The following is a 14,938-nucleotide window of genomic DNA, read 5'->3' as shown; positions in this document are numbered from 1 at the left end:
TACGAAAAATATCCAGCTATTAATCACAATTATCCCAGTTTCCTATGACGATTATACAAAAACTGGCAACAATATCAGCTTTCGAATGATGAGATTGACGTTTTGCACAACTATCAACTGTGTTGCATTAGTTGAAGATGGTAAATGTTTTTTTTTAGCTCTCAGCACTCCTTCATAAAATGATTCAGAAAAAAAAGATCACTGTAAAATCTTAATATGGTTCCTCGTATCAGTACACAGCCTTGAATTTTTTTGCTACTTTTTAAAAATAAAACTAGAATATTAAAAATAAAGAATTTCAAAAAGTTTTTGTGTTTGCTATTCAATCTGAGGATTTTTTGTCATTTATACTCTTCAAATGATTAAAAATGGAGCCAAAATGAGCTTAAAGGAATGAAAATGGATTTTATTACGAATCTGGAATGAAACTATAAACAAAAACAAATTGAAACAATTTTATGTAGAAATTTTCTCCATAAAAATTCTTATAAAAACAAGGATAGCCGGTTACTGTGCAAGTAGCACAGAGTGATCCGACCATCGTCTAACATAATTTAAAAAGTAGTTTTTTCAAATTAGTGTCGCTTTTTTTTATGTGATAAAACGATCTCATCGAAAAACTGGAAATTAGAAATATCGACAGTATTAATGAAAAAAGCAAATTAGACAATAAAAAATAAAAAGAAAAAATCATAAAGTGTTTTCAATTTCTTTTGCAGAATTTTTATTAATTTTTGAACGTTTTAAATCCCAAATGGTGTTACAGAAACATTCCAAAAACTACTTTAATTGAGTAAAATGATGTTTTCACGGCATAAAATAAGCAAAAACTGGCTATCGTAATACTTCTCGCTCGCATTATTTGCTCTAATTTAGACTGAAAATCAAAAACGTTAAAAATATTTTTCTCGATATTGGGACAATTTTTTGATAAATTTTAAACGTTGTTCGACTCACGACTGAAAAAGCTTTTATATGATATATCATTTCCATAAATATTTGTGGTAACTGCTTTTGCGTGGAAAAAACACTAATTCCGAATAAAAAGTTTTAAATGGTCGGAACAACGACCCAAATGTGTTGCCTACGGTTTTTCATTTTGCTTCTTGCATATCTGTAGAGTTTACTACTCTGAGTACTAGAGTTGTAAACAAGGATTATGAAAACTACATTTACTTTTTTGCTTCTAAAATCATTACCAAACTAAACACCGGAAAAGCGCACAATTTTTTGTTTATATGTTCCTGGATTCCACAGACAAACCGCACCAATGGCCCAGGAATCAAAGTCATTTATATTGTCATAATAGACAATATCTTTTTAAAATAACTAAATCTTTTTAACTAATATTTTTTATGCCAGTACAATCCGTTTTTTTATTATAATCCATTATAAATGGATTATAATCCAAATAGTTTTTGGGCCAATAAAATCTATTAGAATCAATTATAATCGATTAAAATGGAGTTTTTGAGAACTGTTTCATAAAATTTACAATTTTTTTAAATTAAGTTGCTACGTATGACGTTCCATAAAATGTTTTATTTTACATTAAAATTTACATTTTTTTGTGTCTAATTTTTCAATTCGTCGCATTTTACTGTTTTTTAATCACAACATTGGGGTAAGGTTTGAACGGTGGGAATGATTGAAACCCCCTCCCCCTAATTCAGCCCCCCCCCTCTAATTACATACCACCCCCATTTAATCCCCACTTGCTCCCAGTTTTATCGCAACCACCATTCGCCCCCTTTGAACAGGAGGAGGGGGAATGTTCACTGGTAGAATTGAGGGTAAGGTGGTTAATGATTGAGACCCCCCATTTTAAACCCCCCTTTGTTTGGGATAGGGGAAAAATGAGGTGAAAATGGCCTTTAGGAAAAGACATGGCATACAATTTGTCAATTTCTGGCAAAATTTGCAAAATTTTTGCAAACATAGTTGAATTTTGTTTTTTTTTAAAAAATGGATTATAATTGATTAAGCGATTATAATGGATTATATTGGCAAAATTAACCGATTTTAGTGCCAAAATTATTGGATTATAACGAATTATTAATTTTCAAAAATAATCGATTATAATGGCAAAATAATCGATTTTGCGATCTGAATTTTCTTTTTTTAAAGGTTTATAATGGATAATTTTTGTCTTGAAAATCCATTATAATCGACTAGAATCCATGGGCGCTCAATGCGGAAAATTTTTGAACATGGAATTCTTTGGTCAGAGCGATTAAAAAAAATTGAAAGAACAGACGAAGAAGAAAGGGAGGTTTCCTGATGCGGAAGCTGCTTACATTTCACAAAATGCACAGTTTGGCCTCGTAATGCTTTGGCTTCAATTATATTCATTTAGAGCATAAGAAGGACAACCGAAAAGAACTGATTTAAAGTGTTGAAGCTTATTAAAGCACGAAGCTTATTGCATTGAAAACATCGAATTAAAAACGTGAATCATAATTAATAATAATTGTCGTTTCTGCACATCGCACAGGAAAGGCCATCCAGACTGTCTAAGCATAGACCGTTTCTGTTATTTCCCCGCATTCCAAACTGCGCTATTTTGTTGAGCAAAGCTCTTTTTTTAGCGACTCAAGGCCGTTTCTTTTGCGTCTAGAACTTTCACGTAGTACCACTATTGCAGCCGAAATTGATCAGGCTGTGGTATACTTGAAGCTAGAGTTCAAGTTTAAGTTCGTCCTCACACACTATCAATTGCAATGGCAGGGGCGCCGATTACACGATCTGACGAACTGAAAGTGAACGCCTTACCATAATGATAAGTTCCTCATCTTTCGTCGCAATTTACGGCAGTTTAAAAATCGCCATTCGTGCAAGATTTTGAGAATAAAATACGATCTGTTTGTTTATCTCAATTAGTTCAACAAAAATTGGCCGATTGATCAGCACTCAATCAATCTTTCTACTTTTAGTTGACGTAAACAGCAAGTTGGTCCCATTATACCCACCGCATTCTATGCAGTATTACTTGGCAATGATTGTGGGAGCATTGCCAAGTAATACGCTGAAACTTGTGGGAACATTGCCAAGTTTTGCCAACTTCGCACTGAAAAAATAGAAAGAGCAGTCAAAACGCTCTGGTGTTTTTTCTGAAGCAATTTTACATTATAGATGAGCTTGGTTAACGGAAAAAATAAAAAATCATTGTTCCGAGCTTTATCAAGTTTCAAGTTAATATACTTCTAAAATTATTTTGAAAATGAAAAATTATTTTGAAAATGAAAAGTTGAAAATGAAATTTTATTTGAACAAAAACCAACTTTCATACCAGTAGCTTTTAAATAATAGCTGAGGAGGAGTTTCCTGCAACAGCCGCGGAGGAGCTAATCAAATAATTGAACATTCAATACATATCTGTCTCTCGCTCCAAACAAAGTAGTTTTTTGAGATTATTATAGTGAATGCAGATAAATTATTGATCGTCAAGCAATACGAATTATTAACGACGAATTGAATCTTTATTAAATCGGAAAAATAATTTTAGTTAAAAACTTTCCAAACAAAATCAATCGAATTAATGGATTCGAAATGTTCCCTATTCACGTGCTCAAAGCGCGTAAAAAATTTAAAAACGTTTAAAAAGACTTGCTCAAACTTTTGAAAACAAACTAAACTACTGGATTGCTGCTGTTACACTGCAATTAAGAAAAGTTATCAGTGCAATTAAGAAATGTTACCAACACCCTCGATACTGATAAGAAGTTCAAACTTTTTTTTCTTCTCTGGGAACCTTGATCTTGAACGGAAAAGGCCCTAGGTTCGGATCCGACCAAGGCCTGTTCTACTTCAAACTGAAAGTGTTCCAGTTTGAAAAAACTGTCGCCTTCTCGTTTGTCTGGTTCTGTCTTTGATGGTTTCATTATTTAACTTTTGTTTCGTTTCAGAACTTGGATCATGTTAACTGCTAACTATCCCCCCCTACTGCGGGGATGGGGGGTACTTAACAAGGTTTGGTTGAAATAAAGTCGTCAATCACTAGGAATGCGAATTGAAATTACGTCAACCAGGGGCGGATTTAGGGGGAGGGGGGGTGGGCGGACGCTTCCCTTCAGTGATTTGACCCCCTGCCGACCCAAAGGGTCCCCCCTTTGTACTATTTTGAGATATCCATAATTGGTGACGTACCCTAAAATTTTTCTAAGGGCGCCTTTGGTGCCAATATATACTTACTTTGAGTGGGGAGCGCGCGTCAAAAAAAAACGGATATTATTTTGGTAAAATTTTTCTAAAAAGTGCCTAAAAACGCCTTTTTTGGCCTGTTTTTCAAAATTGTGCCTGCGGTCGACTTAAAAAAAGGTCGACAAAACTTTCGAAATTTTTGAAAATCCGACCCCCCAATAAATAACATGATCCCAGAACTTTTTTGGGCCGGAATGATTCCGACTGATACTCAATTGTCTCTAGATTTTGTCTTTCAAATGTTTCAAATGGCAGTCTTAAGTAGTTCTACAGTGCAAAAAAAGAACGAAGTTTCTTTGCATACAAAGCCATCTGGCAACAATCAATTTTTAAATGTTAAATTCAAGTTTAACAAGGACATCCGGTTGCTGTGCAAGTAGCAACGAATGTTCCGACCAAGTGCGCTCAATCTCCGTAAACTAGACAAAACGGCTCGGAAAATGATGTTTAACTCGTATTCTCGGCAATACAGACAATCATCATCATTAAATTATAAGCAAGCCAAAAACTCACATAACGCATGTTCATAATTTCAACAATAATCCGCTCCAATAAACAAATTGGCCTAAGCTAGCCACAAGACCCGGTCGGTAATGTCCTTGAGACAAGTTGCTCTTTTTGGCGGTCAGCCTTAATCAAAGCTGAACCGAATTAGAACCAAAAACAGTTAAAATAGGATATAACCCCCTTTTTTAGTATACTAAAACATGGGCAGGTGGGGGACTCGAACCTATGTCAAATGTCATGTCTATATAGTCAGCGTTGCTGTAGCTTATGCCGCTCGGCCAACTGTGCTTGTTTTTATATGCATTTATACTCTGTTTTAAGTTTGCGTTGCAAAATCCTCCCCCTCCTGAAGAAGAAAGAACCGGAGCGAGCTTAACGGTCGGCCGAGTGACTTCACGGGTTGCGGTCTTAACAAGGGCGGATCGGTCTTAAGAGTGGAGTCAAAATGAGTGTGCCACTTGACACGCTTATTCAGTGAAGGAACATATTCTCGAAGCCAACGAGACCAAATCGCGTTAGCATATGACTGCGCTCGCACGTACCTTTTCTTGTGGTCGAAGTGCTCCCCAGGTAAAAGCGAAGGAAAGCTTGTGGTATGTTGTCCAAGCAAAAAATGGTTTGGTGTTAACGCTTCCAACTCACGTGAATCAGTACTAACGGATGTGATTGGCCTCGAATTCAAAGCCTGCTCAACTAAGCAGAGTGTTCTTCCTAACACGTATTCGGTGATTCGCCTACTGCCTAGTATATCGTAAGGCTTGCGCTTCACGTTTCGGACGAGGCGCTCCTAGGAGCAGCCATGATGGGGTGTGCCTGGTGGGTTAAAGTTCCAAGCAACACCTTTGTGTGCAAAAATGGTCGGAGCCATGCTATACCAGCTCTTGATGCAGGCAAGTAATTCCTTTTCTGCACCAACGAAGTTCGTGCCGTTATCCGACCAGATCGTATTTGGTGTACCACGACGCGCAATGAACCGTTCAATGCCCATGACACAAGAACTAGCGTCCAGAGATGGTACAATCTCAAGGTGTACAGCCCTGGTGGTGAGGCAAGTGAAAAGAAATCCACATCGTTTTTCAGTGCTTCTGCGAACCGGAACATAAAGCGGTCCAAAATAATCCACACCCGTATGATTAAAGGGTGGTTGCTTATATCCGAGATGTTCGACAGGTAGATCGGACATAATAGGCTGGATGGTACTTGCTTTGCGTTTACGGCATGTTACACATTGATTTTCGATAAACCGAAGTATTTGACGCAACCCAAGTATTGCATATTTCATATTTAAAACGGAGCGCATGTAATCTAAAACTTGATGAAAATGCTTATGGTGGAGGCTGCGGGCCAACAAACGAACTAGGGTGTGTCCGGAGCCGAGTAAAGTTGGGTGTCTCGGTATTCACTGAGCGCACAATCCGTCCGGGGAACGAATGATACCAGCGGGACCAATAAATGGCGAGTATGTGGCAATTTTACTACTATTCTTAATGGGTTTGCCAGCGGAGAGTGTCTTTAACTCAATGGGGAAGGATTCCATCTGAATAAGATGAATCAATTTGCTTTCTACAATATCAAGTTCAGTGGGGCCGGTGATTCGTAGGTCCTTATCGCGAAAATGCTTATGTGAAGGCAGCATCCTCAATATAAAAGCGACTACTCTTTTATATCTCGTAAAGGAACTGAACCTTTTCCAATTGAGCTCGTGTTCGGGATGTTTGATGGATGTGACATCGGTGACGAAGGAAGTTGATGTCTCCAAGCAATTATCAACATCACAAGAAGGACCCTTCAAACAAATTTTTTTGATCACACGTTCGTCGGGTATCAGTAGTCCTGAGAATGATGGGAACAATAACCCAGCTGCTATCCTTGAGGGCTTTCGAAAAAACTCCCCGCGTACCGGTATCAGATGGATTATCGCCGCTCAGAACATGGTGCCACTCATCAATAGTGGTCGATTCCAGGATTTCGCCGACACGGTTAGCGACGAAAACAGGTAATTTTTCAGTGGAGTTTAGCAGCTGCATAACTGTAGTACTATCTGTCCTCATGTAGACATGATTAATGCAGACAGTAAGGGCTGTCAGTATATAATCTTTCAGTCGTGTAGCAAGCATAGCAGCTTGAAGCTCTAGCTTCGGTATAAATTGCGCTTTTATGGGCGCAACGCGAGCTTTACCAAAGATGAAGGATATTTGAAATTTGTGCGAACTCCAGAGTCGCGCACGCAAAAATCCAACCGCACAGAAAACGTCCTGCGAGCTAACACCGAACACGTGGAGCTCAATTTGACGCACAGGCTCTGTGAAGTAACCACGGGTAATAGTCAATTGCCCTAAGAGAGGGAGACCGGAGTGCCACTCGAGAAACTTATCTCTTATGTCTTCCGGCAATTCGTCGTCCCAACTTTGGCCATTGATTTTCAAAATATCTGTAAGCAAAAGACGGGCCCTAACTGTGTTTGGAGTTTTTAACCCAACAGCGTCAAACACAGAAGAGACAAAACTCAAGACGGTTCCTTGAGTTATTGCCTTACCGAGAGGACAATCCACGCCTCTGCTAACAACCAATGTGTCTTTCACATGGTTCCATTTAAGACCTAAAACGTGTGATGATTGTTCGGTACCGTTACAAACTTCCTTGATGGGTGAAAACGAGGTTTCGTAATCCTCGTGGTTTATTGCTGAAATGATTTCATCAGCATTACTGACAAATTTAGTCAAAATAAATCCTCCCAACTTTAGTAACGAAACCAAATCGCGACTAATTTTAATTGCAGGGTAATGTTCTCGAACGAATCCAAGTATTCGTCCATGGAAAATTTTTCGTTTACGACTGATGCGGCCTCAAGGTATGTGGACATATTATCAGTTGCTGTTTTTCGCAACGCGAAATTGACACACGTAGGTGAGTCCTGTGCGCCGTATATATGGCAAGTGTACTGGTGAATTACCTCATCGGAAGTGTTATCCTCCCGCCACAAAAAACGGAGCGAAATTTGATCGCGGGCGAGGACTCCTACCTGGAGGAACATATCATCTATATCCGCGGAGACGCGGCGTACTTGTGTTGACGGAACCGCAAAAGTACAAAAATTAAAATTTGGAATAGGTCCGGACCCACCAGACTTAGAAGCACCATTCAGGACTCGGCGCACCTTACCTGGCTTGTTTGGATTTACGACGGGATGGTTCGGAAGATACCACTCGCGACCGGAACGCTCACGTGGATCATGCGGATCGACGGTAACGACAAAGCCTTTCCCAATGTCCTCTCTAATTGTGTCTGCGTATCTTTCGCGCAGCTCAGGGTCTTTACTTAACATTCTCTCCAATGTTTTAAATTGGGCGAGTGACGAGTAATAGTTGTTTGGTAGACTGACATTACTATCAATCCAAAGCATACTCACAATGTATCTTTCGCCATTGTGAACGGTTTCAGAATTTAGGATGGATAAAGCATGTTTATCCAAGGCGGAACGGGCATTGACTTGTTTGAAAGCACCATAAGATTCCAACTCGTACCAGGATTTTAACTGGTCGGTCAGAGATGTATCTTCAGCAACACAGTTGAAACACGAATAAGTAGAAACAACGGACGGCGGCAACGGACCACTTATGACCCAACCTATCGCTAGGCGAACGGAACACGGTGAGTTATTATCATCTCCCAAGATGAACTCAATGGGTTTAACGGCATTCGAATATTGTCTTTAACATATGCTTACAGAGGGAATACGCAATCACTATTACTCGGCTCGGAGGAATCTGTAAACTTGACCATCTGAGTTTCAACGACGGAGGTTGAATTGAAACCACTTATTGACAAGTTAACGGGCTCCCCTACCAAGCCGAGACGGTTAACGAGTGACGAAGACACCCAAGAGCGAGTTGATGCACTATCACAAAGAACCATCGTCAGGAGACTGGTTACATTCGAGGATACACCATGTGTTGCAATTGGCAACAAACCTTTAGACGATTCAAGGTAATGTACATCACTAACAGCGGCATGGGTGGAAGTTTTTGTATTCTCCTTGGATTTTTTGTTCCAGCCTTATTTGAGACATTTGAATTTTCCTTCCGAGGCAACATTTTTTTGGCTTCATGGAGCAAAACATTATGTGTGCTATCGCACTCTGGCTTCGGGTCATTTTTAGCTCTAGAACATTGCCGGAGATTATGATTGCCATTGAGGCAAGCAAAGCAAAATTTCTTTTCAGCTAGGTATTTTGCTCGCTGAATAGCAATTTTTTCCTTGAAAACAGGACAGCTCCGCAATGCATGACTACCCTTACACAAAACGCACGGCGGAAACTCAAACTTATCCTGAGCCTTTACTAGTTACCTGGCAATTGGTTGCAAAAACTTTGGTTGTTTTTGGCTTAACTGGTTCCTTGTTTTTTGCCTTAGAGTTAAGTACGCGTAATTTTTCATGCCCCTCGGCCTTTTTTTTCAACCAGTTATTAAAGTCTAAGAGTGTTGGTCGCTGCCAATTATGCCTAACAGTATGCATTGACCAAGCTTCCTTCAGGTTAGGTGGAAGTTTACTAGCAGCTTGGTTTAACAGGTTAAAACTCTTTAGATCATCGTTGAATGACAATGATTTGAAAACTACTACGAGGCCAGATATGGCAGAAGAGAAACTGATGACATTTTCCGAACTGTGCATCTTAAGTGGTGGAAAGGTACTCAGCTTATCAAGACGCGCGCCAACAATAGCGTGTGGTTTCCCAAACTTCCGTTGCAAGATGGCCAGTGCATCTTCGTACATAACACCACTATAACTAAATTCCGCAATTGCGGTTTTTGCTTTGCCTGTGACGAGTGTTTTTAAGTATGTCAGTTTCGTATCATCGGTGAGAGCAGCGGAATCAAAGGTGGACTTAAATTGACCAAACCATTTGTGCCAGTTTAACGGGTTGCCGTCAAACTGGGCTATTTTCCACTCAGCAAGATGATCTTTGCGGCTATGCATTAATAAATCCGCCAACTCACGTGCGGAGAGAGGTCGATCCGAAGAACAACCTTGGTTCGGATAAGCGGAAGACGGTGCGTAGTTTTCGTTGACTGGCTGATAACCAGTATTAAAATAATTGACAAAATGCGCAACATGTTGGTGATGAACTGACGGAGTCTTAAAATACACAGTCCCACCACTGGTATACGGGGCGGCGGTGGTACACGGTGGGACAACAGTTGTCCTGTAGAAAAAATGTTTCCAGCATTACAACACTGAGCATGCGTGACGATTGGAGTTGTAGCTGCCAATCGCCATAAGTTTGCATCACTTGTATAGTAGTCGTTGATATTGGGTGACACAGTATAAGGTACAGAGGGAGCATAATGTTCAGTATGGAATGGCGCCGCATGGCAATGAGGTGCCGAAAGGAAACCGGCGGTGGGTTTACTCCAGAAGAGGAGAAGTCACCACCAGAAAATGCAGGTGACAACGAAACAAAACCAGTACCGGGTTGTGCCGGTAACATTGGGACAGGTAATGATTCCGGTTGCCCGTTGGCAAAACTACCATTAGTTATGATTCAACTCATGGTCTGTAAAGGAACAGCAGACAGTGGTGGTAACACTTTTGCACCAGAATGAATTTTGTTAAATGGGAATGAAACAGATGTAGCAGAAGCTTGCAATGGCAAAAGGCTGGCACTGCCAAATTGAGGCAAAACCCGATGTCCATGAATATGGGTTCCAGGGTAACTCAATGCTGTGTGCCCATGGTTATGAGTATAACTTGTGTTTATTGCATGAGCGAGGTTGGTGGAAGTAGTCGGTTCTGACGAAATTGGTACAGGAGTCAAGGCCAGCAAACCTAGCGCACTAGCACCGTCAGGAGGTGTCTGTGAACTAACAGAGTCTATACAATCATTAGTTCGATTGATGCTACTTTTGAAACAGGTAGACTTACTCCTGTCGAGTTACTTTCCACTACCTTCTCGATAACCTCAGATGAACTGTCCTCATGTTCAAACGCTTTCACTTCTATTTCAATTAGTTGCTTTCGATGACTTTCAGCCTATTGCTATTGTTCCAGCTGACTTTGTTTGAACTTAAGACGGTTCTGTTGCTCTTTAAGTCTTGTAGAAAATTGATACTGCCTTCCAACTCCTCATGGCGTTGTTTTACGAAAGTTAACTCAGGCGGTTTCTCACTTGAGAACATAGTGCGAACAGTCGACGTATGACGAGTGGAAGCAGATTCATCAGACGTATGCGAGTCAAGCTTTCTACTATCCTTAGAAGTATTAGAGACCTGAGACCTGTTTTCAGATACTCGTGCTTCTATGTCTCTTGTTTTGTGCGAGCGTGAGGATGTCTCAGACCTAGTTTGTTGTAAAGATCTCTTGCTTCCTGTAATGCCGGGTGCTGGGAATGACAAAGGTTCAAGGCTCATCTTGTAACTCCGAGCTTCACCATTACTTTATTGTTCATTTCGGTTACTTTCTTGAGCCCAAGGTCTTGCTGAGCAAAAATTTTTCAGGGTTTTCCATTTTTCCCGCTCACCTGAATAATTGCTCAGTCACTTCAACAGCTTTCTCCAACGCAATTTTATATTTGTAAACAGATTTATCAATTTCTGTGGTGCGAGTATTGTTCTCAACGTACTCAAGTAATAATGAATGACCTTTAAGCAACTCTTTTTCTAGATTTAGACGGGTTTCAAAAAACGTGCGTATCATATTTTGGAATTTTCCGTCCATGGTTTTCACAAATTGACAATATTTTAAGGATGCTCAACAATATTTGGATTCTGGACTTGCGCCGCATGGCAATGAGGTGTCGAAAGAAAAACGGTCGGTGGGATCGTATTTGGTGTACCACGACGCGCAATGAACCGTTCAATGCCCATGACACAAGAACTAGCGTCCAGAGATGGTACAATCTCAAGGTGTACAGCCCTGGTGGTGAGGCAAGTGAAAAGAAATCCACATCGTTTTTCAGTGCTTCTGCGAACCGGAACATAAAGCGGTCCAAAATAATCCACACCCGTATGATTAAAGGGTGGTTGCTTATATCCGAGATGTTCGACAGGTAGATCGGACATAATAGGCTGGATGGTACTTGCTTTGCGTTTACGGCATGTTACACATTGATTTTCGATAAACCGAAGTATTTGACGCAACCCAAGTATTGCATATTTCATATTTAAAACGGAGCGCATGTAATCTAAAACTTGATGAAAATGCTTATGGTGGAGGCTGCGGGCCAACAAACGAACTAGGGTGTGTCCGGAGCCGAGTAAAGTTGGGTGTCTCGGTATTCACTGAGCGCACAATCCGTCCGGGGAACGAATGATACCAGCGGGACCAATAAATGGCGAGTATGTGGCAATTTTACTACTATTCTTAATGGGTTTGCCAGCGGAGAGTGTCTTTAACTCAATGGGGAAGGATTCCATCTGAATAAGATGAATCAATTTGCTTTCTACAATATCAAGTTCAGTGGGGCCGGTGATTCGTAGGTCCTTATCGCGAAAATGCTTATGTGAAGGCAGCATCCTCAATATAAAAGCGACTACTCTTTTATATCTCGTAAAGGAACTGAACCTTTTCCAATTGAGCTCGTGTTCGGGATGTTTGATGGATGTGACATCGGTGACGAAGGAAGTTGATGTCTCCAAGCAATTATCAACATCACAAGAAGGACCCTTCAAACAAATTTTTTTGATCACACGTTCGTCGGGTATCAGTAGTCCTGAGAATGATGGGAACAATAACCCAGCTGCTATCCTTGAGGGCTTTCGAAAAAACTCCCCGCGTACCGGTATCAGATGGATTATCGCCGCTCAGAACATGGTGCCACTCATCAATAGTGGTCGATTCCAGGATTTCGCCGACACGGTTAGCGACGAAAACAGGTAATTTTTCAGTGGAGTTTAGCAGCTGCAAAACTGTAGTACTATCTGTCCTCATGTAGACATGATTAATGCAGACAGTAAGGGCTGTCAGTATATAATCTTTCAGTCGTGTAGCAAGCATAGCAGCTTGAAGCTCTAGCTTCGGTATAAATTGCGCTTTTATGGGCGCAACGCGAGCTTTACCAAAGATGAAGGATATTTGAAATTTGTGCGAACTCCAGAGTCGCGCACGCAAAAATCCAACCGCACAGAAAACGTCCTGCGAGCTAACACCGAACACGTGGAGCTCAATTTGACGCACAGGCTCTGTGAAGTAACCACGGGTAATAGTCAATTGCCCTAAGAGAGGGAGACCGGAGTGCCACTCGAGAAACTTATCTCTTATGTCTTCCGGCAATTCGTCGTCCCAACTTTGGCCATTGATTTTCAAAATATCTGTAAGCAAAAGACGGGCCCTAACTGTGTTTGGAGTTTTTAACCCAACAGCGTCAAACACAGAAGAGACAAAACTCAAGACGGTTCCTTGAGTTATTGCCTTACCGAGAGGACAATCCACGCCTCTGCTAACAACCAATGTGTCTTTCACATGGTTCCATTTAAGACCTAAAACGTGTGATGATTGTTCGGTACCGTTACAAACTTCCTTGATGGGTGAAAACGAGGTTTCGTAATCCTCGTGGTTTATTGCTGAAATGATTTCATCAGCATTACTGACAAATTTAGTCAAAATAAATCCTCCCAACTTTAGTAACGAAACCAAATCGCGACTAATTTTAATTGCAGGGTAATGTTCTCGAACGAATCCAAGTATTCGTCCATGGAAAATTTTTCGTTTACGACTGATGCGGCCTCAAGGTATGTGGACATATTATCAGTTGCTGTTTTTCGCAACGCGAAATTGACACACGTAGGTGAGTCCTGTGCGCCGTATATATGGCAAGTGTACTGGTGAATTACCTCATCGGAAGTGTTATCCTCCCGCCACAAAAAACGGAGCGAAATTTGATCGCGGGCGAGGACTCCTACCTGGAGGAACATATCATCTATATCCGCGGAGACGCGGCGTACTTGTGTTGACGGAACCGCAAAAGTACAAAAATTAAAATTTGGAATAGGTCCGGACCCACCAGACTTAGAAGCACCATTCAGGACTCGGCGCACCTTACCTGGCTTGTTTGGATTTACGACGGGATGGTTCGGAAGATACCACTCGCGACCGGAACGCTCACGTGGATCATGCGGATCGACGGTAACGACAAAGCCTTTCCCAATGTCCTCTCTAATTGTGTCTGCGTATCTTTCGCGCAGCTCAGGGTCTTTACTTAACATTCTCTCCAATGTTTTAAATTGGGCGAGTGACGAGTAATAGTTGTTTGGTAGACTGACATTACTATCAATCCAAAGCATACTCACAATGTATCTTTCGCCATTGTGAACGGTTTCAGAATTTAGGATGGATAAAGCATGTTTATCCAAGGCGGAACGGGCATTGACTTGTTTGAAAGCACCATAAGATTCCAACTCGTACCAGGATTTTAACTGGTCGGTCAGAGATGTATCTTCAGCAACACAGTTGAAACACGAATAAGTAGAAACAACGGACGGCGGCAACGGACCACTTATGACCCAACCTATCGCTAGGCGAACGGAACACGGTGAGTTATTATCATCTCCCAAGATGAACTCAATGGGTTTAACGGCATTCGAATATTGTCTTTAACATATGCTTACAGAGGGAATACGCAATCACTATTACTCGGCTCGGAGGAATCTGTAAACTTGACCATCTGAGTTTCAACGACGGAGGTTGAATTGAAACCACTTATTGACAAGTTAACGGGCTCCCCTACCAAGCCGAGACGGTTAACGAGTGACGAAGACACCCAAGAGCGAGTTGATGCACTATCACAAAGAACCATCGTCAGGAGACTGGTTACATTCGAGGATACACCATGTGTTGCAATTGGCAACAAACCTTTAGACGATTCAAGGTAATGTACATCACTAACAGCGGCATGGGTGGAAGTTTTTGTATTCTCCTTGGATTTTTTGTTCCAGCCTTATTTGAGACATTTGAATTTTCCTTCCGAGGCAACATTTTTTTGGCTTCATGGAGCAAAACATTATGTGTGCTATCGCACTCTGGCTTCGGGTCATTTTTAGCTCTAGAACATTGCCGGAGATTATGATTGCCATTGAGGCAAGCAAAGCAAAATTTCTTTTCAGCTAGGTATTTTGCTCGCTGAATAGCAATTTTTTCCTTGAAAACAGGACAGCTCCGCAATGCATGACTACCCTTACACAAAACGCACGGCGGAAACTCAAACTTATCCTGAGCCTTTACTAGTTACCTGGCAATT

At 41.0% G+C, this 14,938-nt stretch overlaps 2 protein-coding genes across 4 annotated transcripts in view; one reads left to right on the top strand and one right to left on the bottom strand.

The window, feature by feature from the left end:
- The window catches only part of LOC134845226 (centrosomal protein of 152 kDa-like), a 152,511-nt gene that overhangs the window by 100,060 nt on the left and 37,513 nt on the right, over positions 1-14,938 (top strand). The window lies entirely within an intron of this gene.
- Positions 1-14,938, bottom strand: part of LOC134845227 (retinoblastoma-like protein 2) — a 179,391-nt gene that overhangs the window by 149,908 nt on the left and 14,545 nt on the right. The gene's annotated exons all lie outside the window — the stretch shown is intronic.

This window comes from Symsagittifera roscoffensis, chromosome 4 (assembly GCF_963678635.1).
Source record: "Symsagittifera roscoffensis chromosome 4, txSymRosc1.1, whole genome shotgun sequence".
Lineage (NCBI taxonomy): Eukaryota > Metazoa > Xenacoelomorpha > Acoela > Convolutidae > Symsagittifera > Symsagittifera roscoffensis.
The sequence above is the reverse complement of the archived record's forward strand: the minus strand, read 5'-3'. Positions and strand labels throughout refer to the sequence as shown.